This window comes from Hipposideros armiger, unplaced genomic scaffold (genome assembly GCF_001890085.2).
Source record: "Hipposideros armiger isolate ML-2016 unplaced genomic scaffold, ASM189008v1 scaffold_53, whole genome shotgun sequence".
NCBI lineage: Eukaryota > Metazoa > Chordata > Mammalia > Chiroptera > Hipposideridae > Hipposideros > Hipposideros armiger.
Window position 1 is genome coordinate 3896640 of NW_017731403.1, and position 22926 is coordinate 3919565.

General features: G+C 41.6%; 1 protein-coding gene across 9 annotated transcripts in view; it reads right to left on the reverse strand.

The window, feature by feature from the left end:
- RBM47 (RNA binding motif protein 47) overlaps positions 1 to 22665 on the reverse strand; it is a 156026-nt gene extending 133361 nt beyond the window's left edge. For 2 of the 9 annotated variants that reach the window (XM_019640880.1, XM_019640881.1), the window contains exon 1: positions 21718 to 21814. The gene's annotated coding sequence lies outside the window, so the exon portion shown is untranslated. The other 7 variants (XM_019640884.1, XM_019640873.1, XM_019640877.1 and 4 more) reach the window with 6 other exon arrangements.
- Positions 22666 to 22926: the final 261 nt, after the last annotated feature.

Consider the following 22926-nt stretch of genomic DNA (forward strand, 5'->3'; position numbering starts at 1 on the left):
CCGGCGACTGATCTGCCTCACCAGGGAAGAGGGCAATGACGGTGCCAACTTGGGCCAGTGAAGCAACATCCTCCACAACTAGATTGAAGAACAAAAATGACAGCAACTTGTCTGTTCCCCTTCCTCCAATTCCCTAGCACTGTTCCCATCCCCCCAATTCCCCAATAAAAATCTTAAAAAAAAAATTATTTTTGCTAATCCCTTTTATTTCTTCCCATTTTTTAAAAAATATAAACTTTTCACTGAAGTATAGCATATGCACAGAAAATGCACAGGTTAAGTAGAGTACCTCTCAATGAACTTTAACAAACTGAACATGTGTTACCAGCACCCCGGAAATCTCCCTCACAGCCCTTTTTTTTACCACCTGTCCAAGATTGATGGCTATCCTGACTTCTAACACCAGGTTTATTTGTCTGTTTATGAACTCTTTGTAAATGGGGATCTTACAAATAGATACTCCATTGGGTATGGCTTTTTTCACTAAACATTAAATGAGCTTTGAGCACATTTTCACATGTAGTAATAGTTATTCATTCTCATTATATACCACATATAATGAAGGAATATACCACAGGGTTTTTTTTTAATTCATTCTATTATTGATGAATATCTATGTTGCTTCCAGTTCAGGAATATTTTTGATGATGTTGCAAAGAGCACTGCAAAGCTTGTCTTTTAGTGAACGTATGTATATACAGGGGGATGCCAAAAAAATGTATACACATTTTAAGCGATGTTATCTATGTATTACTTTTTGAAGTTGAATTAAATTATGGTAGCAATGTGTAGTATGACATTTGCTCAAAAGACGGCATTAATTAAATGAATGCTACCGTCACCATGCAACAGGCAGGGGAGTCAAAGAAAATGGCGGAAGCACAGTTGTCGTTCGAGGAGCGCAAGACCATTTTGAAGTGGTATTTGAAATTTGAGAACATTGTGGGAGTACAACAAAGGAGGCATGAGTATGCAACAGAACCTCCAACATGCCTAACAATTGCATGCATTCATGATAAGTTTGAGAAACACGGTGCTGTGTGTGATGTGCACAAGGGAAGATCTGGGAGGCCTCACATAGCAACAAGTCCTGCTTCTTCTGCTATGGTGTTGGAACAGTTTATGCTGATAGTAACTACTCTGAGCACCTCTTATAATTGCAGAAGTCAAATGTGACTTGTATTCATCTTTTGTTATCAGTATATATTGAGTATTACAATTTTAGTACAGTTTTTTCCTTTCTTAAAATGTGTATACATTTTTTGGGTACCTTCTGTATTTTTGTTGGGTATATACCTGGGAATTGAGTCACTGGATTAAAAGGTACATATACTTTCAGTTTTATTGGGTCCTTTTTCTGGCTCCAGGGGTTTTAATCAATACTTATTTTTTATTTGCCTCCCTGCCTCCAGGATCTCATTCCTCCTTTGAATTCCATTCAACCAACCACACTTGCTTTGTTAAAAATAGCATTGATGGGCCGGCCGAGTGGCCCAATGGTTAAGAACTGGCTTGGAATGCCAGAGGGCCCCTGTTCAGATCCCACATACGAGGGCCAGTGACACTGCCCTCCACAGCTAAGATGCTAAACAACAACTCAACCTGGAGCTGGGCTGCTGTGAGTCGCTGGCAACAGCGTAGGCTGCAGCTCCTGTGGCAGTGGGTTGCCATGGGCTACCGTGTGTAGCCAGCAGCCAGCGTGAGCGGCCCTCAAGCCACCGTGAGCGGCGTCCAGAAGCCAGTGACTGATCTGCCTCGCCCGGGAAGAGCGCAATGATGGTGCCAACTTGGGCCAATGAAGCAACATCCTCCACAACTAGACTGAAGAACAAAACGACAGCAACTTGTCTGTTCCCCTTCCCCCACTTCCCCAGCATTGTTCCCATCCCCCCAATTCCCCAATAAAAATCTTTAAAAAGAAAAAAAAATAGCATTGATAATACTGCTTGTTTCAAAACATTCTATGATTTCGGAATGCTGCATTCAAGACCACATTCAAGGTCTTCAGCCTTTGGCCCTCACCAATCATTTATTCATTCAACAAATTATGTCCCCAGCCTTGAGGCACTTCACTATCTGATACGGACACACCAAATAAGGAACAGCAACTTAAGAGAAGAAAACTCAGAGCCAAGTTCGGGAGGACCCCCGAGGATCTAAAAAGACTTAAGAGAGGAGGAATTATTTGAGCTGGTCTTACAAATGGATGGAGGGAGAGGAGGTAGGACAGTCAAAGGAACAATATTGCCATGAAAAAACATGATGAGTCCAGGGCGGAGGGAAGCACACTTGATGTGACAGCCACATGGGGTGCCGATGTGTGGGAGCCGGCTATGAGGTTGGGGTGTAGACTGAAGCCAGTTTTCAAGTGCCCAGTACACAGTATTCAAACCTTACCCTTGTAAGCCCCAGTTTCTCAATATGCATGACACACCCTGCTGGTGTGCAAACTGCTTTTAGGCGTTTAAGGTAGTGAGATAAAATTCCACTTTAGATAAATGTATTTAAGCAAAACAAAAGTGAGTTGATATAAAGAAACATATTAATTAAACAATGATGCAGGTGAAATACAGGTATGAGAAAAATCATAAAAGTAGTAGGAAATGGTTGGTATTGGGAAACTAAATAGAAAGATGGAGAAGTAGGAGCAGTCTTTAGATAGGAGAATGACACGGTCAGGTGTGTCTTTTACAAAAACACCTGCTGAGTGGAGGATACCTGGCTTCTGCCTTCATCTGTCACTCTCAACTGCACCACCCCCACCTTGCCCTTTAACCCCAGACTGGGCTTGCCTTGTCCCATGACCCTTTATAGCAGAGGTGGGTGTTTGAGGGATGAACTCCAGAGCCAGACCGCCTGGATTTGGACCCCAGTTCTCCACTTACTGGTTGGTAACCTGGGCAAATTGTTTTGCCTCTTTGTGCCTCACGTCACCTCGCAGGATGGTAATGAGGACTCAGAAAGTTAGTATTTGTAAAGGGCTTGAAATGTGCCTAGCATTTAGGAAGTATACTGTGCTACATACCATATGTGTTCATTAAAATGATAGGTTTTTTTTTATCTGCACTAAAATGCACTCTTTCTTCTATGCCTTCCATTCAAAATCCAGCTGAAATAAAATGTCCATCAACTCAAGAATGGATAAACAAATGTGGTATATATTCATACAGTGGAATATTATTCAGCCATAAAAAGGAATAAAGTGCTGATATATACCACATCATGAATGAACGTTGGAAACAAATACGCTCAGTGAAAGAGGCCAGACACAAAAGATCACATATCATACCATTCTGTTTATATGAAATGTCCAGAAGAGGCAAATCCATAGAGACAGAAAGTAGATTGGTGGTTGCCTGAGGGTGGGGGAGACGGAAACAGGGATGAGTGCTCAATAGGCACGGGGTTCTTTTTGGAGGAATGAAAATGTTCTGGAGTTAGATAGTGGCGATGGTTACATAATATTGTGAATATACTAAAAACCCCTGAACTTTAAATGGTGAAATTTAGAAGTATGTGAATTATATCTTCCCCCCACTCCCCCCCCCAAAAAAAAAGCCAAAACAATCCAGCTAAAAGATCCTGCTCCCCTGCTGGCCCTCCCTGTTCAGATCACAGGCCTTGTTATATGACAGGAAGTGGGCTCTGGAGTGTGAGCAGCGTGAGGGCAGCAAGAGTGTCCTGTTCATCTATAGCTCCCCAGAATTTAGCAGAACGACCAGTATCCAGCTGTTGCTCCAGTAAAGGCCTGTCGATATAGTAAGCAGAACATTGCCATTTGAGGGAAGAGCAGACTTAGAGAGTAATTTATTTCAAGTGTGAAGGCTCTAACGTACGAACCCAGTAGCAAAAGATCTCATATGCCCCGCATAGGGGCCCAACCTCTGTTGAGTATTAAGACTGTGTACAAAGCAGCATAAAAAGCCCTTTCTTTTGCCACGGAGATTGAAACAAGCTTAGACTTGGATTTCTCTCCCTCTCCTGTCAACTAGGCTTATTTGTGCCGGGCAAACACGCCAATCCTGAATTTAGAGATTGTTGGAGCAGTAACAACCTCTGCTCTGAGAAGCACTGTCCTGCCAAAGCCATTGTTAGGAGAGTAGGTATAACACTAAGATCCTGGTATGGAAGCCGCACTCTAGATGAGCACCGATTATGAAGTAAATATAAGCAGCAGAAACCTCACAAAACGGCACCAGGGAGTGAAGCTGAGCATCTTACATGTACATTCCTTAGAGTCAGTCTGCTAATCCTGCTGTCATCGCTGATTTGAAAAACAAGATGACACAAAACATGTGAGCTATCTGCGATGTTTGGATACACTTCCATACCTCTTCTTTTTATATCCGCCTCTGCTGGGGAGGAAGGCATGACACAGAAGAGTCCAGAACTTCAGTATCGAACACCTGAGTTAAGCTGTGGGTTCCACATGAGCTAAGCCGTTTCCTCACAGAGCCTCAGAGTCTGCCTCTGTAAGTGGGGACTCTGAATAGCACAGGGATGGTGTGAGGACTTAGTGAGAGCAGGTGAGGGGCAGCAGTGTACAGAACTGCAGTGTGGTCTGAGGACAACCGTGTCCTTACAAACACCTTACAAAAGAGCTTAAAGGAAAGGTACCAAAAAGCTAATGTAATTCTTGAAGAAGTAGGAACCCGGGTGACTTTCCCTTCTTTTTTAGTTTCCAATTTTCCTATACTTCCCATAAAGTACATACTTTGCCCATGAGATAAAATTCCTTGAGATCTGGTTTCTTCTCTCCTCTTCAGCCTCATCTCTCTCTGGGCTCAGGGATTCCCCGCTAAATGGTAACTACTTTTTTTCCGTATCTCTGAGTCTCTTCCAGACTCATTCAAGAATCACCTCAACTCTGGAGCCTGTTTGCCTGGGTTCAAACCCTGGCTCTGCCCCTACTAGCTATGTCACCTTAGGCAAGTTACTTAACCTCTCTGCACCTCAGTCTTCTGGTCTGTAAAATGGGGATAATAATTGTATATATCTCATAGTGGTTTTATGCAGATTAATGAGTTAATTTTTGTAAAATGCTTAGCACAGGACAAGGCACTTAACACATGCTATGCAAATGTTAATTAAGTACATTAAAGGTCTTATCTTTATGAGGCATTCCCTAAATATCTCCCTCTTCCCCTGCTATGCCTCCTCAGGTTAAACTGATACTACTGATTCCTAATAACATCTAGAATATTTCATGGCACTCATTTTTTTTTTTTTTTAAGATTTTATTGGGGAATCAGGGAGGGGGAACAGACAAATTGCTGTCCTTTTGTTCTTCAGTCTAGTTGTGGAGGACGTTGCTTCACTGGCCCATGTTCATTGCGCTCTTCCCAGGTGAGGCAGTCGCTCTCCGGATACTGGACGGCCACTCATGGCAGCTCACGAAAGCTCATACCCGCTGCCGGCTAGCCCCACAGCAGCCTACATCTTCGCCCGCGACTCATGGCAGCCCAGCTCTAGGTCGAGCCATTGTTCACCCTCTTCTGTAGAGGGCGCAGTGTCACTGGCCTTCATGTGGGATATGAACCGGGGCCCTGCTGCTCAGAGCTGGAGTCCCAAGACAACTCCTAACCAACACTCCACTTGGCCGGCCCCATGTCACTCATTTGTAATGCATCAGTCTGTACCAGACCATAAGCTCCTTTAAAACAGATCTTTTCTTATTTCTAGAAGGTAAATGTACGCACAATATCAATGGTTTTCAGTGAATCCAGGGATGAATAAATAAATAGAAAGCACAAAAGCATTTTCTTTCTTTTTTTTTCTTCTCTTCTTTTTTTTTTTCGCTTACATGTCTCACCTTGTCTGTGAGGGCCCCATAAGTTATTATCTATTTTGTACCTCCAATGCCTAATACAGGAGCTGTGTCCACTCAATGAATACATGGCTAGAGTTATTACTATCAAAAAGGCCAACAAATATGACAGTTCAGATAAGATTATTAAAGTTACTTTTCTCTAATGTTAAATAATAAATTATTTAAAGAAAGAAAAAAAAAAGGCCAACAAAACACATGGAATCTTCAAGAAGAGTCCCTGGAAGCAAACTTCAAAAGATTCAAGACTTGGGTAAACCATTACCTCAGATGAATTGAGACAATTTGTCCATCATGTTAAAGATGTTACAGATGAGATATCTATATCCAGTATCATGAGAGAAGTAACTACAACCATCAAGCATTAGGTGCTGGCCCTCCATGCATCTGAAGTACGCCTCTTCAGATCAGCAAGATGAAGGCTGAGATGGGACAGGACACAAATGTCAAAAGCATCAAGGGGCAAAAGAGCCAGGATGCAGTTAAATCAGCTTCCTGTGTAAGCCTGGAAGTTAGCTTTAGAGGAAAGGAAAGTAAGCACTTCTTTAACAAGAGGCAGTAAACTGTGGAACCAGTTGTTCTTGAAGGAGAGAAACGGAGACAGATTCCCCAGAATTTGAATGAATTCACTGACCATGGATCTATAATGTGTGGGTGTGGAGAGATAATGGTATCGAGAGTCTACATCTAACTGACATTCAAGGAGTGTAACTAGAAATTCCACAAATTACACTGTCCAAAATACAGCAGTCCCCCCCTTAAGCCATAGTTTCGCTTTCTGCGGTTTCAATTACCCAGTCAATCGCAGTCCAAAACGATTAAATGGAAAACCCAGGAAAAAAACAATTAATAAGTTTTAAATTACACACTGTTCTAAGTAATGAAATCTCATGTGAACTCAGCAGTTTCCTCACAGAGCCTTGGTCCACTCTGTCCCGCCCTGGACTCCCACCCTGGACGTGACTCATCCCTTTGTCCTGCGAGCTGATGCTGTCTGCATGCACTGCCCACCCATTAGTCAGTTAGTAGCTGTCAGGGTTATCAGATTGAATGTTGCGGTATCACAGTGCTTTTGTTCAAATAACACTTATTTTACTTAATCACAGCCACAAAACACAAGAGTACTGATGCTGGCAATTCAGATATGCCAAAAAGAGCCATAAAGTGCTTCCTTTAAGTGAAAAGGTATGTACATATAGGAAAAAACACTATATACAAGGTTCAGTACCGCCCATGGCATCAAGCCTGGGGATCTTGGAATGTATCCCCCAAGGATAAGCGGAGCCTACTGTGAAGCTTACCACTATCCCATGAAGCCCACAAGGGGCAGAAACAAAAGCATTTGTAGAGCTTTTGTGACCTTAAATGACCTGAGTTGGCATAACACAAAAGGTTGTCTTTGGTTGTAATTGATTTCTTATGGAAACTAGGTAAACTCAGCCTCCCTCAGCCAGGAGCAACTGCAAACTTAAAAGCATTTATCTTTATTCCCAAATCTACAGGACATCAAATATTGACCAAAATGTTTATTCAGGGGAAAATGTCAGCCTGGTACACGGAGTTCATTTCTAGACATCCTTTAATGTTTGTTGTTTTCCAAAGCTGTTGACAATGTGTCTATATACCAGCAGGTATTCATTGACTATAGATCTTCTCTCTCCATGGGGTTTAAAGCATGGTGTAAAGGTTTTTCATTTTATTTTATTTATTTGTTTATTTAAGATTTTGGGGGGGAGTTGGGGAGGAGAACAGCATTGGGGAATCGAGGAAGGGGAATAGACAAGTTGCTGTCCTTTTGTTCTTCAGCCTAGCTGTGGAGGACATTGCTTCACTGGCCCATGTTGGTATTATCATTGCGCTCTTCCCGGGTGAGGCAGATCACTCCCCAGCCATTGGACGGCCGCTCACGGCAGCTCACGCCAGCTCATGCCAGCTGCCCACCAGCCCCACTGCAGCCTACACCATTGCCAGCTCACGGCAGCACAGCTCCAGGTCGAGCTGTTGTTTACCTGTTCACCACCTTAGCTGTAGAGGGCACAGTGTCACTGGCCCTTATGTGGGATTCGAACCGGGGCCGTGCTGCTCAGAGCTGGCATCCCAAGCCAACTCCTAACCAATGCGCCCGGCCCAAGATTTTTCATTTTAAATGAATTTACGATACACACTTGATAAAGCATAGGACAGCTTCATTCTAATGTAAACTAAAGTCATCTCTAGGTCTGAAAAGATTTTACTAACAAACTTCCTCAAAGTCCAGCTCTGATAGAAACTTATAAATACAAAGACACTTCTCAAAAAAAAAAAAAAAGTAACAAATTCTGGGGGTATTTTAGCGACATCAGTAGAACCTAAGGAAAAATTCTCAGAACCTGAGAAGGAAAGAGTGAGGGACCAACATTAAGCACTGAATCCACAGCATAGAGAATAGACTATTAATGGAGGACTTCTCTAGCAGGCTGCTTGTGAACACTTGCATCCTAAGAACAGAGTTCAATTCAACTTTGTCACTGACTTTCTTCCCCAAGTTCCTTCTCAGACCCTGAATCTTCAGGAACAAATGAGTGTTATAAACTAAAGAAGGGGGGCCGGCTGAGTGGCTCAGTTGGTTAAGAGCTCGCTCAAGAGTTTGAGCTCTGAGCAACAGCAGTTCGATGCCAGGCCCGAGCTGAGCTGCCAAAGGTGGCAGAATGGCTCAGCTTAAAAAAAAAAAAAAAAAAAAAAAGGGGGAAAAAAAAACTAAAGAAGGGAACACTAATTGTTCAAGATACATGGGCTGTAGTGGATGAGGGAAGCAAAGACTCAACTAGAATGGGGTTTCTCAACCTCAGCACGACTGACATTTGGGGCCAGATCATTCTTTGTTGTGAGGGGCTGTCCTGTGCATTGCAGGATGTCTAGCAGCATCCCTGGCCTCTGCTCAGAGATGCCAGGAGCACCCGCCCCTCCCAGATTGTAACAACCAATAATGTCTCCAGACATTGCCAAATGTCCCCTGGAAGACAATCTCCCCCAGTGGAGAACCACTGGTCTAGAACCACCAATCTAGAAGCACCCCATATGCCAGCTATATTCACCATCTAAAATGGGGTTCCCATTTTAGATGGTGAATATAGCTGGCATAGTGAGACCTTTGTGAGATTTGGACAAGTCATCTAACCTAGCAGTTTCCTTCCTGTGACTTAATGCCAGGACGACTGCCCTTCTAATCCCATTCCCCCCATTCCTCCCCCACCCAGTTTACTCCCACCACCCTGATCTTCCCTTTAGACATCTTATGACTAGCGACCTTTTATAAATCTGAACCATGAAAATAAAAAGACTTAGGATTAGAAAACTTTTGAGCTGTGCAAAACATGTCTAGCCCAAAACCTCCCGTCTCTTCTGCCCAATGTGAAAGGCAGGGAAATGTGAAGCCAGTGAGGTGCAGTGCCGTGTAAGACCGACTGTCTGCTAAGCCAGCAGCAAATCTTGGTAAGAAGAATGGGTCCCGGTCCAGGGATCTTCCCAGACCTCACTGGGAAGCCTTACAACAGTCTGAAGTCCTGACCACTGTCTACCCTGGGCGAGTTACTTGACCTGTCTTGTCTGTCAGTGCCTCGTTTCCACATCTGCTAAATGAGGAGAAGAGTAGAACCTACATCTTCAGGGTGGTTTTGTTGACTAAATAAGGCCATGCCTATCATACAGTAAGTGCTCATTCCATGTAAGCAATTATTATTCGTCATTATTATTTTCTGTTTTTAACTTTCAGTTCCAAACATTTAGTTACAGACAGCTATTCAGCAAGTACTCAGACACAAGCCTCCCTCTTCCTGTCTCTGTGTGATTACTGCAGGTACACATTGTAACAGCTCCTCACCAAAGTTATCTTTCGTATTAAAAACAGAATTTGAAGACAGGGGAAACCTTCAGGCGCTACGTATCCTTGAGGAAACTGACCCATCTTACGCAAAACCAAAAACTACGCCATTTGGCTCAATTATGCAATGGCACATTTGATCACACCTCAAAGGCTCCCTTGGTATTGACATACCAGAATGAAACACTGCAGCCGTTGACAGTTTCTATAGCCATGATTGCAAAACACTATCCTTCATAACCCCTTCTCCTATGTCCACCTACCCCTAATGGTTTATGACTTTTAAAACATTATTTTTCTTTTGGACTGCAGTTTTCCATTGCTTCAGACCAAAACATAGCATTTTATTCCTACAAATTTGGAAATATTTGCTCAATCATTTTTTTTTTAGAATAACCACTGGTAGGAGAGGAGGGATTGCAGTGGTGGTACTAAAAATAAACAGATAAAGCTTCCCCTCCTCTAAGCTCCAAAACCCCAGTGACTTATTTGCTACCGTAGTCCCAGTGCTTGCTCTAAAAGCTCAAAAAATGAGTTTGCTTAGAGATACAAATCAGCCTTTCACAACGCAGCTTACAATGCACCCGGACTGACTTCCAGCTTCCATTCACATAACATGTAGAAGTGCAGCACACCCTCTGTAAAGTTGTGTCAGGAAAAGACAAGGAATATACTTGCATGTTCTACATGGATCCATTTTTTTTTTAAGTTTATTGGGGATTATTGGGGAACAGTGTGTTTTTCAGGACCCATCAGCTCCAAGTCAAGTAGTTGTTTCAGTCTAGTTGTGGAGGGCGCAGCTCAGTGGTTCATGTGGGAATCGAACCGGTAACCCTGGTGTTATGAGCACAGCGCCCTGCGCTCCAACCACCTGAGCCAATAAGCCATCCCCTCCATGGACCCATTTTTACTGTTGATATTTACAACACAAATCTGCAGCCTCTGAGCGACTGTACCTCACAAGGAAATCCACCGTGTTTCATCCTGTAATGTTTTCTTTTATCTTTTGTAATGTGGGATGAATTTTTGTTCATGCAAGACTTACACTTAGTTTTTAATATTAAATATGTTGTTTAATATATATTGGATATTCTACATTAAATATAATATTTAATTATAAAACTAAATATATTTATATTAGTACATAAATTAATGTGTTAACTATATAATGCAAATATCAAATACATATTTATGTTTCAATATTATATATAGGATTAACTTGAATTTGAAGATAGTTGGTGCCTGAAACTATACTTAAGATTTTTTAAAGTTTGATCCCCTAACCCATCCCCATCAGTTTCCTATACACAGAAGATGCTCAATTGGTGTTAGAATATTATTTTGTCATTTGTGATCTACAAAGGTCACACACCTTATCTATATGTGCAAAGTGAGAAAGAGATAAATACTGAACTACAAAATAGTTGCCCAGAAGAGGTGCCTCCTGCTCTTGTCAGAGGTGCTAGTTACAAAAGGGAAACTTCAGCATCACCCTGGGATGTTTAACAGGCCTCTCATAAACACATCCAAACTCAGCTCCTCATTTGCTCTGCCCTCCTGAAACTTGTTCTTCAGTCTCCCCCATCGCACCCAGTAACTCAAGCCAGAATCCTCATTCCTCTCCCTCACCCCTACATCCAGGCTATCACCAAATCTTGCTATTTCTGCCAGCCACTGGTGAAACCTCTGCCAGGGCTGAACTGAGGCTGTCAAAACGGCGGTTGGATATGGAGAAGAAGTCGCACCCAGTTGACCAGCTTCTCTCTACCTCCATCGCCATCCTCAAAAAGGAACTAGAATTTTCACTCTTTGTCTGCTGCAACAGGCTCCCTCCAATCCAGTGTTCACTCAGTAGTTCAGTTGTCTTTTTAACAAAGTAAATCCTCTTTAATGACTTTCCATTGAACTTAGAGTAACAACAGGCAAACTTTTTTCCATGGTCTTGAAGGGCCTACACATTCTGGGTCTCAGTAACCCCACACCCCTACCTCGTGTTCCTCTGTTCCACGGTCCAGCAATACCTGCCTTCTTTATGTCTCTCAATATGCCGAACTTTTTCCAGACTTGGGACCTTCATAAATGCTATTCCACCTGGCAAGGATCTTCTTATCCATCACATGGCTTCAGCATCACCCTCCGGAGGAGTGTTCTTGGACCACTCGTTAAGAGAATCCCACTTACTATTGTCTAGTACTAGAGTACTTAATCCCATCTCTCCCACCAAAGAAAGCCTCATGAGAGCAGAGAGCTTTCATTCTCCACTGCATACCTAGTACCTAGTGCTTAGCACACAGTAGCTGCACAATAAGTAACAGTTGAGTCTGTAGTCTGTCTACATAAGGAAAGTAGGTCCTTTCAATGTCTGCTTTAATTCATATTCACCTTTTTTTTTCAAGTTTACCTATTTACTCATTCTATATTTTGACAAATTTTTCTAACTCATGAGTAATTACCACCAGCTCCCTCTACACAGTATATTGTTAAAGACAGATCTAATTTAATATTTATATGCTTTTCATTTTTAATGTCCCACTCAATACACATGGTAATGAAATGATTTGCAGAAAGTACTATAAATATTATCTGTTTATTAGGTATATTTAGTTTTTTTAATTTCTCAACAAATTGTCCAGTTACTATGAATTGTAATGATAACTTCCAAATCAACTTAGAAGTGAAAAAAATCCAATAATTTGAAATCAGCCACAAGCCCTGATCAATAATAATCAGAAGTAACTATAATGAGGCTCTTATTGTACCTTCAGCAGAATTTATATACTTTTACCTTTTTTTGGACTGCAAAGTACCTTCCTGGAGTATACACTCACCTTCAGAACTTGTTCTAGGGTCCCCAAACCTAATAGTCACAGGATTCTACCAGTCATTGGGCAAGCCCTTTCCAGTGCCGAGTTATGAATCTAAATAAGGCAGGTGGATACACACAGGGAGCTGTACCTCCAAAAATCAAGAAATGCAATTGTGCCAAACCAAGGTAATCGTGCAAAGGGAGAGAATAAAGCCGGCGGGGCTAGCTAGCAAGTTATGACAGATCACAGTTGTTTTACCACCTAGTAAAAGGCAAGACCAAGGTTTTGTGCAAAGGTCTGAAGAAATAGTCAAGATTCAGACAATGACACTAGCACTCTTGTTTCATGCCAGGTCAGGGCAAAATATCTGAGTTCTGCCATTGAGAAAAATGTAGATGGAGTCCTGTAGCAGCAGTTGGCATTTGGCAAAATCTCAAAGGTCAAATGAGATAGTTAAAAAAAAACTTGTCTTGACAGTTAACTTTCATAACAATCATTAATTATAATTAAATGACAATAGAAAAAGTGATAAACAATATAGTAACATGAGTTAGTCAAGTGTAATTATCTGTAGGGCATGCAATTCACAAGACTGGTTCAAAATAGAGGGCTGTAAGAATTAGATGGAAATCACAAGAAGATTGCCAAAGACCAGATTTTGATTTAGAAACAGAGAAGTCCTGAAATGATTGCACCATCCCCACACTTAGACCTGCCTTGCTCGTTACTTAGTCATCGGCCTCCATCAAGGGCTCACGGTGGCACAGAAAATAATGAAACCAGAGAAGCCAGACAAACCAGAGAAAACATGGCAGCTTAATAGAGCGGTCCAGGAGAAAATCCACGCTTATTCAGAAAGATGTGTTTGTGGTTGTGTTTTGAGTAGAACACACAAATTTTGCTACACTTTCAGTTATACTTGTGCTGTGTAAAAAGCCTGGATGCTTTATTAATTTATTCTACAAATATTTATTGAGTGCCTACTCTGAGCAACTCTGTGCTAAAGTGCTGGGAATACATCAATAAATAAAGCAGACATTCTAGTGGGGAAGAGACAATGAGCCATACAATTAGAGAGCATGCTAAAAAGTAATAAGTATATTTAAAAAATAGAGCAGCATAGAGTGATAGAGAGTGCCAGGAGATAGGAGGAATTACTGTTTAAATGAAGGGAGGAGAGCAAAGACCTGAAGGAAATGAAAGAGTGATCCATGCAGCTATCTGGAGAAGCTGGTTCAGGGAGAGGGAGCAGCCAGTGCAAAGGCCCTGAGGCATGAAACTGGCTAAAGCAAAGTGAGTAAAGGAGTGGTGATAGGAGTTGAGATTAGAGAGGTAATGGGACTAGAAATATAGTACCTCATTGGCTTTTGAGTGAGATGGCAAGCTTCAGCAGAGGGCTGACATTATCTGACTTCTGTTTTGAAAGAGTTGCTCTGGATTCTGAGTCAAGAACAGAGTGTATGGGGTGAGGGCAAAGGTGGAACAGGGAGAACAGATAAGCAGATTCTGTAGTTCCACTGATGAGCTCATTGACTAGCTGTAGCCAATGGGGAAGGGTCAAGACCCTTAAAACATCACTAGGATGTGTGACAACATGGGTGTTACCATTTCATTTCAGGGTATGGGAGCATCCTACAGTTCTCCCTGCAGGAGTGGCTCCTAGGCTCCATACTGGGAATGGTGCTGGGGAAATATTCCAAGATCCCTACCTTCCCAGGCTTGGTCCCAGCTGCTCAATTGTCTATGAATATGGAGCAACTGAAGATGAAAGGCACACATTACACTCCATACCACCTTAGCTGGTAGTTTCTGTTTACCCATTGGCAAATTTACATATACCTTGAAGTGGATTTTGGAACCCACAATGTAGGGCAAAGAGCGTAAGAAGGAGGTTCCTGGGCCAAACTATTGTTTGCATCATGTGGGATTCCCTTTGCTCTGCAAAGAGGATTTCACCAGAAGCAATTCTTTCAATACTTCTTCAGCACCTGTCCCTCCTCACCTCTTTTCCTTAGCCAAGAAGAGTATATCTATCACCAGCCCACCAGAACAATCATACCACTGTGGCTCACAGATCTATACATTTACTTGATATTGTTCTTCCTCTGTTGGATTTTGTTGTTCATTTCCTCTAATTTTGAGAATACCATATTCCCCCATGTATAAGACGCTCCCATGTATAAGACGCACCTTAATTTGGGGGCCCGAAATTTGAAAAAAATGTATTACATAAAGTTATTGAACTCAAGTTTTAGTCATCATAAAATTCATACAACTCCTCATCACTTGCAGGAAATGCAAGGAAAAAAGTCTACAACCACTGTATAAGACGCACCCGGTTTTTAGACCCCAAATTTTTTGAAAAAGGGTGCGTCTTATACATGGGGAAATACGGTATGTACTTTTTTCTATTTAAGGAATTACATTAAGGCATTTTCTAAATTAAATTAATTTAAGAAATTAAATTGAGGGGTTTTCTAAATTCCTTCTGATTTTGAGGAAATGTATTTTTCCCTCTTCTCATATTTATCTAGGTACAAGTCTGAGTCTTTTACATGATGGTAAATGGCAGAAAAGAGGTACAGACTTTTAAACTACGTAATGTAACAGTTCGGGCCCTCCCTGCCCGGGGCCTCCCCCACCCTACCTTTCTTTCAGAGGCCTGGCTGTGCAGTGGGCTTCTGTCTGGCTCATTCCTGCCTGACTTCACACAGCTCCATTGTATTTCCTCTACCCAACAATTTTTTGCAAAACACTTCTGGAAAAAATATGTCACTCAAATAAATATGACGTATAATACATACCCATGGAATGCAAAAATGTCATTATGTGTGTATAATGGTAATGTATTTGGGCAAAGCAATTCTTATATTATTTATTGAGCACTCAATTATAATCTAGGGACATTGAAGGATGCAAATATTATTCAATACAAATCCTGCCTCCCAGGAACTTAATTTCTGCCTGGTAGGGAAAAAAGTATATATACCAAAGTAAGAAGTGATATAAAATGTCATGAGAAGTGCACAGATAAGGCACTGTGGCAGTTCTGAGAAAGTCTCATATATTATCATTATGAATAGTTAATACTAACCAATTAAAGTCATTATAGAAACTGTTTTAGTTGGATGTATTAAATTCTTTCACATAGAAAATTTCTACTTTGCATCAGCCATCTCCAGAGTTTATGCTCCATTTTCAACAAGAGACTTAGCAAGTCTCTCACTCAATAGATATGTATAATAGCATCCTTTCTTTTGTTTCTAATCAACATTTTATAGTTTACCAAGAGAAAAAATGCACCTTGATGATTCTAAGTAACATTTTCTTTATATAACTAAGATACAAGAACCAAAAGAAACTTAGCAATATAGTGCCTGGCCACAATGGTAATGGCCATTTAGTCAAAGTGATGTTAGGAAGAGAATGCTGGATTCTAACCAGCAGAAGAGATCACAAAAGAAAACTCTTGTATGGAGTAGAGTAAGGAGATAAGAACTCAAACACAGAAATGCATTCACACATGAATTACATATGCATATCATACTGACTACATGCCAGGCACTGTTCTAAGCTCTGTTCCTAGAATAGGTTAATTTATACTAACACAATATCGTATGCCAACTATATTTTAATCAAATACTTTTTTTAAAGATTAATTAATTTAATCCTTACAACATCTCTTTGAGGTAGGCATTTTATGGTTAAGGAAACTGAGTCACGGAGAGATTAGGTAACCTGCCTAAAGACCCACAGTTCACAAGTGAAAGAGCCAGGATTTAAACAAAGGCCATCTCTCCTCTTAGCCACTCTGCCGCAGAGTTTAAATTTAGCTCCAATAGTCATCCCTTTCTCCCAAATTGTCATTTTCACTCTGGCTAACTCCCTTTTCTTTTTCTCCGTATATGACCAAATTTTGCTGATTACTCTGAGAACAAACCAGCCCACTGAGCTCAGCTGTTCTCTGCACCAACATGCAGCAGCTCTAGCCTTCCACAATCTCACTAAACTCCAAGGTTACTCTGCAGCCACCACACTCTTTCCTGGGCAAGTCTAAAATAGCAAGAGCATGGAGAAATACAGCACAGACATTAGCTGGGAGAGTATTAAAAAAAAAAAAATACATGAGGCCATTGAATTTTCTGTTAATAATAAGTTGCAGTGCCCCATTGAGTTTTCTGTGTCACCAAATCCTCCCCGTTGTAGTTACACAAAGGCAACTTTGTCTTGAGAAGGCTACTGAGAAGATGGGCCTAATCTTGGCAAGGGCTTGGTGTACCAAGAACCATGTTGTTATTTTTAAAAATAAATGACAACAAACAAAAAGTAATATTACTTAAGCCGTCTTTTCCAAAGTCACAGTGCTATTACTATCACTAACATGGATCGCTACTCTTACAAACATGAATATTTCACCTGAGTGCGAAAGGCCTAAATATATATTTTTCAGAATGGCAATCAAATTGGTCTAAGAGAGTGAACACCTGAAAAAAAAAATCCATTTAAATACTTCTTTATTTCTTTTGGCATAATGTGAAATGCTTTACAAAAATGACCAAGCCAGGTCTCAGTGCTCTGAAAGCTAAATGCTTTTTGTTATAATTTTTACAGGTTGGCATTTCCTTTGTCAGGTAAAGGTTCCCTGTTCCTGTTTCAGCTGCACAATGGCCCACATTCATTGTACAGCCACCCTCTGCCCATTGGTACCTATAGTTAACTCTTGCTCACCCATGTGTGGGTTATCCATGGCTTCTGGGATCATGCTGTCTTTCTCCCTAGCTTGTGGAAACTTCAGTATGAGCAGTACTGACTACTATCCAAAGGAAAGCACAATCAGGAGGCTAAAACTGTCAGCAACTCCCTTTTCAGTCAAATACACCCACCAGGCACCTACTACGGGCCTCTGCATTGGGCCGCCATGTTCATAAGAACCACAAACACACAGTGTCCCCAAAGACAAATATCATGATATGAGTAGACCAGAGATTGTTTTCTTGATTAGTGTGAATGACTGTAATTTATAAAGTATATATTTGACAGTTTCCCAAAGTCACAAAGGGTTTTCAGAGTTACACTATCACTTTGTCTTCTCCCGATGTCATCTCTTAATGGCCTTTGGAAAGGTAGGGATTGTACTTTTGATTTCTAAAATGATGACCCCCTCTTAAAACCTGATATGATCTACCAAAAGGGCAACTATAAACTGTAGTCAATCATTTCTATTATAATTTACTTATGCTTTGTATTTTTCAAACACATAAATTGTATACATCTAAACACATGCACAAATCATTTTCCCATGAACTTAGTCCCTATGATGATAAACTGAAAACTGAAAATCCACAACAAAAAAAATGCTCATCTTATATACACAAATTACAGACACTAAGCTGTGATTTTTTTTTTCAGGTGTCCTTAAATCACTGCAGAAAGTAGAGGAAAGGCAGAGTGGGAGTGGGATTGAAGCCTTTCCTAATCAGTTTACTTTTAGTTGTACCAAGAGATGGTATCTTGAACGCATTCAAATTAGCCATCTATTGCAGTATACGAAGAGCATTTGAATTACAAAAGGGGCGGGGGGGTGTGGATGAGCTTCAAATCCCTACAGTTGCCAGTTCACCTGCAATAGTTTGAGGGCACTGATAATCTCCATGTGAGCTTTCTGGTAAATTCCACATTACTAACAGTGTTTGGAACTCCCCTGTTTTTTTTACCATTTATTCCTTCAGACATTCTCTCTCCTTCTACTTTCATTGGAAAATTCCTCCCTTATCCCTTTTTCAGGGCATAATATAAGAAAAGAGGGGTACGCTGACTCCAAAGGGAGAATATGTTTCCCTGTCTCCTCTCCCCCATACACATGCTGACAGACTAGAAGGGGAAGCAAGTATGAGAGAGAAGTAGACACAACCAGAAATCAAGCTCAGATGACCTCCGGAGTGTTTTACTGACAAGATGATTCACGACCACACACACAAAGGGGCAGGGTGCCATTTCCCCCTAAATCCCTCCAGCAAGAGATGTTTCCAACAAGTTGAGGTGGCAATTGGACAATTACTTATTATCATTTCTACCATAGTTCTCTAGAGATTCTAAAGGCCTCCTATCTTGTGACCCAAGTCCTTTGTATTGTCATTATGGAAAATCTTTTTCCAGTTGTTCTTTGAAGCAATTACTCTGAGCAGGTGGTTGTTTTGACTAACACACACCTCTTAACAATATTAAACCAGAAAATCAACATCATCATAAGACACAGAGACTGCTCCCAAGGGGAAAAATTTATCTCTTAATCAGGCCAGCAGTTGAAACATTCCAATATAACCTTTAACTTGGTGTCATTCTGACAAACACTTTTTAAACTATATTACATCTTCATTGTAACCTCATAGATGTTTTGGGCACAAATTCTACAGTCATGAAAAAAATGTACTGTTTTTCTTAGTTTTATGAATCCCAAACTTAAGACCTCTTCAGAGTAAATCCCCCCCCCCCCCCAGGATTGTGCATTCTCTGGGAAAACCTAATCACAGTTTCACTTGAGCCTTGGTTCACTTTTGAAGAGATCTCACTCCCCCACCCCCACTCCTCTTCAGCACCCCTGCATTTCATTCCCCTGCCTGGTCCTGAAAAATCAGAAGGGACTTGAAATGTGGAGGTGGAAACCTGTCTGAAATAGCCAAATATGTTCCTATAGCAATCAAAGCTCAATCACTGGGGATATGATTTACTTTTAATCTTCAGTCAAGAGTAGAATTTGGAAAGCAAACTCATTTTGTAAGAGAATAATTTCATCTATGTTAACCTTCTAATCTTTGTTTAAATTACCCAGAACAGGATCTGTTACTAGTAAACCAAAGAGAACAGTCTAATCTGAACGTTCTTATCACGTGAAGTGGTGGGGGGGAAAATGTGAGTAGTCTTAAACACTAGTTAGGCCAAGTGTATAGGAGACGTGGCCAGAAGCACAGCTTCTTTGCTTTGTATCTTTATTTCAGCCTCAAGTGTCACCAGCTTATTTCAAAATTTAGTCTAGGACAGCACAGAGGGGAATCAAAAATAAATACATTGACTATTAAAACTAGAGACTAAAGTAAAATGATGCCAAATTTTCAATCCTACAAACTTCTGAAAACTCAACAACCAAGAGAAAGATAAAAAAAAGTCTTCAAAATTTTGATTCTTTTTCAGCATATGTTAAAAAAGACTCTTGAGCAGATGAATTTAAGTGTAGCCTAGACAGGTATAGAAGCATGGCAGAATTAGGCTGGCAAGCTTTGTTTCTATAGCTTATTTCTTCATCTAACAAATATTGAAAGTTAATAATGAAGGTAGGCTCTTGTGAAAGTTCTGATTCCTCATTCTCCCCAGGTGCAGTAATTAAGTCAAAGAGGCCAGCGGGAGATATATCAGAACAAGGTGAAGGATAAGGTAGACAGGACAGAATACAAAACCCCAAACTTCTTTCTTTCCTTTCTCCTGTTTCCCTTTCAGACTGGTTTGGTTTCGTTCCCTTCCAATATTTCAGATCATCAATTTGACACAGAGTATTGTTTAAATTAATAGCAGCATTATCTCCCAAAGTGTTATCTCATTGCCTTGGTTGGGTCCTTTGGTTTGTCTACAGGTTGTGTTTTAGGCCGCTGACAACCTTTCACCTTTTGGAATCAGCACCTGCAATTCTCAAATGCTCTTGGTCTAGTTGTAATTGTGCTTAAAACTGCGGCAGCCTCTTCATGTTTGTGGTGTCAACTCTTTGCTTTCTCTCCCCTGAAAACTTCCTGCGACTCAAACATTCAAAATTTTAAAGAATATAGTATCATTTCTAATCTACATTCCTGATAAAGAAAACTGAGTGAGTCATTAAAATGTCACTAGAAGAAAAACTACTTGATTTTCCCTTCAAAGCAGTATGGCCTATAAGTAAGTAGCTTGAGGTTACTATCTTTCTATTGCTTTGATAAGCCGAAAGAAAGAAGCCTTGGGACAGTCCCCAAGAGTAGATGAACTTTTACCTAAATAAAAGAGGAATCAGTTATTTGAAAAAATTCCATTTCATTTATTGTCACTGATTTCTTAAATATCTGGTGACTGGGGATTGGTCAGCTGTCATAATTCATCAGTCCTATACTTCTATGCAGATTGAATTTTTAACTTGAAACAAGTAAGCCTCCGCTCACTGTTACAATACATTCGGAGGTAAATTACTACAGGAAGACATCTCCCACCATCCTTAACACTTTAATGAGGTGCCTGTCATGAACGTTTCCGCAATCTCACTTTAATAATCTGAGTCTAAAAAGTCATCTGTGTCTCTGGATGGCCCAATCATGTGTTTTCAAGGGTAAAAAAAAAAATCTGGTTTTTGTATGGAAAATGTTTTGGTCACTACAGGAAACATGGTGGGGCTGACTATATATGATTTTCTGCTTTTCCAGGAGCTGACACTTTTTAAATCTTTTCATAAACCATTTCTTTCCCGCTAAATATACCAGTCTGAAGGAAGGTGGTAGTAGAGTGAAAGAGATGAGGGCTAAAGAAAGCAAAGGGAAAAACAATTGCAAATTAGGGACCCCAAAGTAAGATGAAGGGACAGTAGTTAGGATTGCCAAAAACCACCTTACCTTTGTAGTCGCCCACTTCAGAAATTAACACCATTCATTCACAGCCCGGTAGCAATTTACAAGGCTAGCAAGTAACCTACAACATCTTCTCGGCCTCCCTCTTTTTAATGTAAAACCAAAATAAGGAGTGTCCAGTTACTCCCCACTGCGATGCTTAAAGCAACAGGTCGTTTTAGGCTTAACTCCCAGGCTCTGGGAATTCCAGTTTGTCAGAATTTCTTAACCTTGGAAACCTGCAGAGAGAAACTCTCAGCGAGGACGACTCCCCGAGCCCCGGCTTCTCAATGTCCCAAGCTGCACATTCCAACGAGGGAAGCAGGATCGAGAATCAGAAGGCCGCTCTCTGGGGCTAAATTCCTGGAGGGAACGAGAACTTGAAAGTGGGGCGATCCCCCTGGCAGAACGGCGCCGGGTCCGCACCCCGGGGAGACCAGCGGCCCCGGGAGCCCTGCTACTCCGGCGCTGTGCACGGGGAGCGCTCAGCGACTGGTCTCGGAGCTCTTCCCTGTTCCCTCCTCCCCCCTCCCGCTGCCCTCCCCCGCTGAGGCCAGTCGCCTCACAGTAGCAAGGTTGTCTCCCGTCTACTCCCTTCCCTAAACTCACCAAACCAGATTTTTACTCCCAGCACTGGCAACTTCCCGTAAATCTGCACTGAAATTTTATCCTGCTCGCTGAGCCTCCGCTGGCTAAAGGCCAGTGCAACATTCCTGTTGTTTTTGGGAGCCCAGATACCTTTGCTGAAGGTTAAAAAATAAATCTGCCTTGTTGGGACAGATTTGGAGACTTCACCAGACAGATTTCTCTCCCCGCTCCAAAAGTCACATCTATTTCAGACACCCGGCGATGACCCCAGAAACGGCACCTGCTGCGCCTGAGGATATCTGTCCGAATCAGATGCCTGGTCCCCTTTGGGTTGTTCGGAGAAACCAAGCAGAACCATGTTTGAGGAATAAGGAACCTGCTGTTGAATCACCGATCCAGCACCGCCCCACCCCCGTCCTGCCCCCTAGAAAAGATGTCGTTTCACCAGGTAGGATCAGAGCGAGCACCGCGGAGCGCCTGACAGAAGGGGGGACCTCCCAGCGTGTCCTTACCTGAAGCCGAGCACCGCTCCGACGAATGCAGGAAGGAACGTCACGCGGACGGAGCCCTGACCTTTGCCGGGGCCTTCGCAGCGGGGCCTGGGGCCTGGGGCCTGGGCACTGCTTGTTCAAAAGTGGCTCATTTTAATGCGCTCTGCCCTAAAGTTACAGCTAGTTGTAGAAAGGGAACAACAACAAAAACGCTACATTTAAAAACAGCAGCTAAGCCCTCCCTTAACCTTTCCTGATCTCTAGGGAGTTGGTTCTAACCCCCACCCCATCCCCATCCCAAAGAAGCCTGCAATCTGTGCCCCACCCCTTTGCTTTACCTGTTTACACAAGAGTTAAGGAGCCTCACGCATTTCAATAGAGCGCTAAGCCTGTTTGTAGGCGAGTAATCGGCCAACAGGATCGAATTCTGTGACTAAACAAACTAGAAGAGGAAGCAGGCACCACCAGGAACCTAAAACGGAGTTGTGATTTCGGGTTGCAGTGTCATTCAACTGAGAAAAAAAAAAAGTACTCCTTCTCATTGGGCTATTTTAGTGAAGGACTAGTCCAAAAAAATGTTTTTTGCTGGTTAAATGAGTTAATACATACAAAGAGCTTAGAACAGTGCCTGGCATGAGAGTTAGCTACTACTACTATTATTTGTATTTGTACTATGGCTTTTCTTCTGAAGAGAGGGAGTGGCCAGAGTTAGAAGTGGGCTCTAGACTCAGCAGTAGTA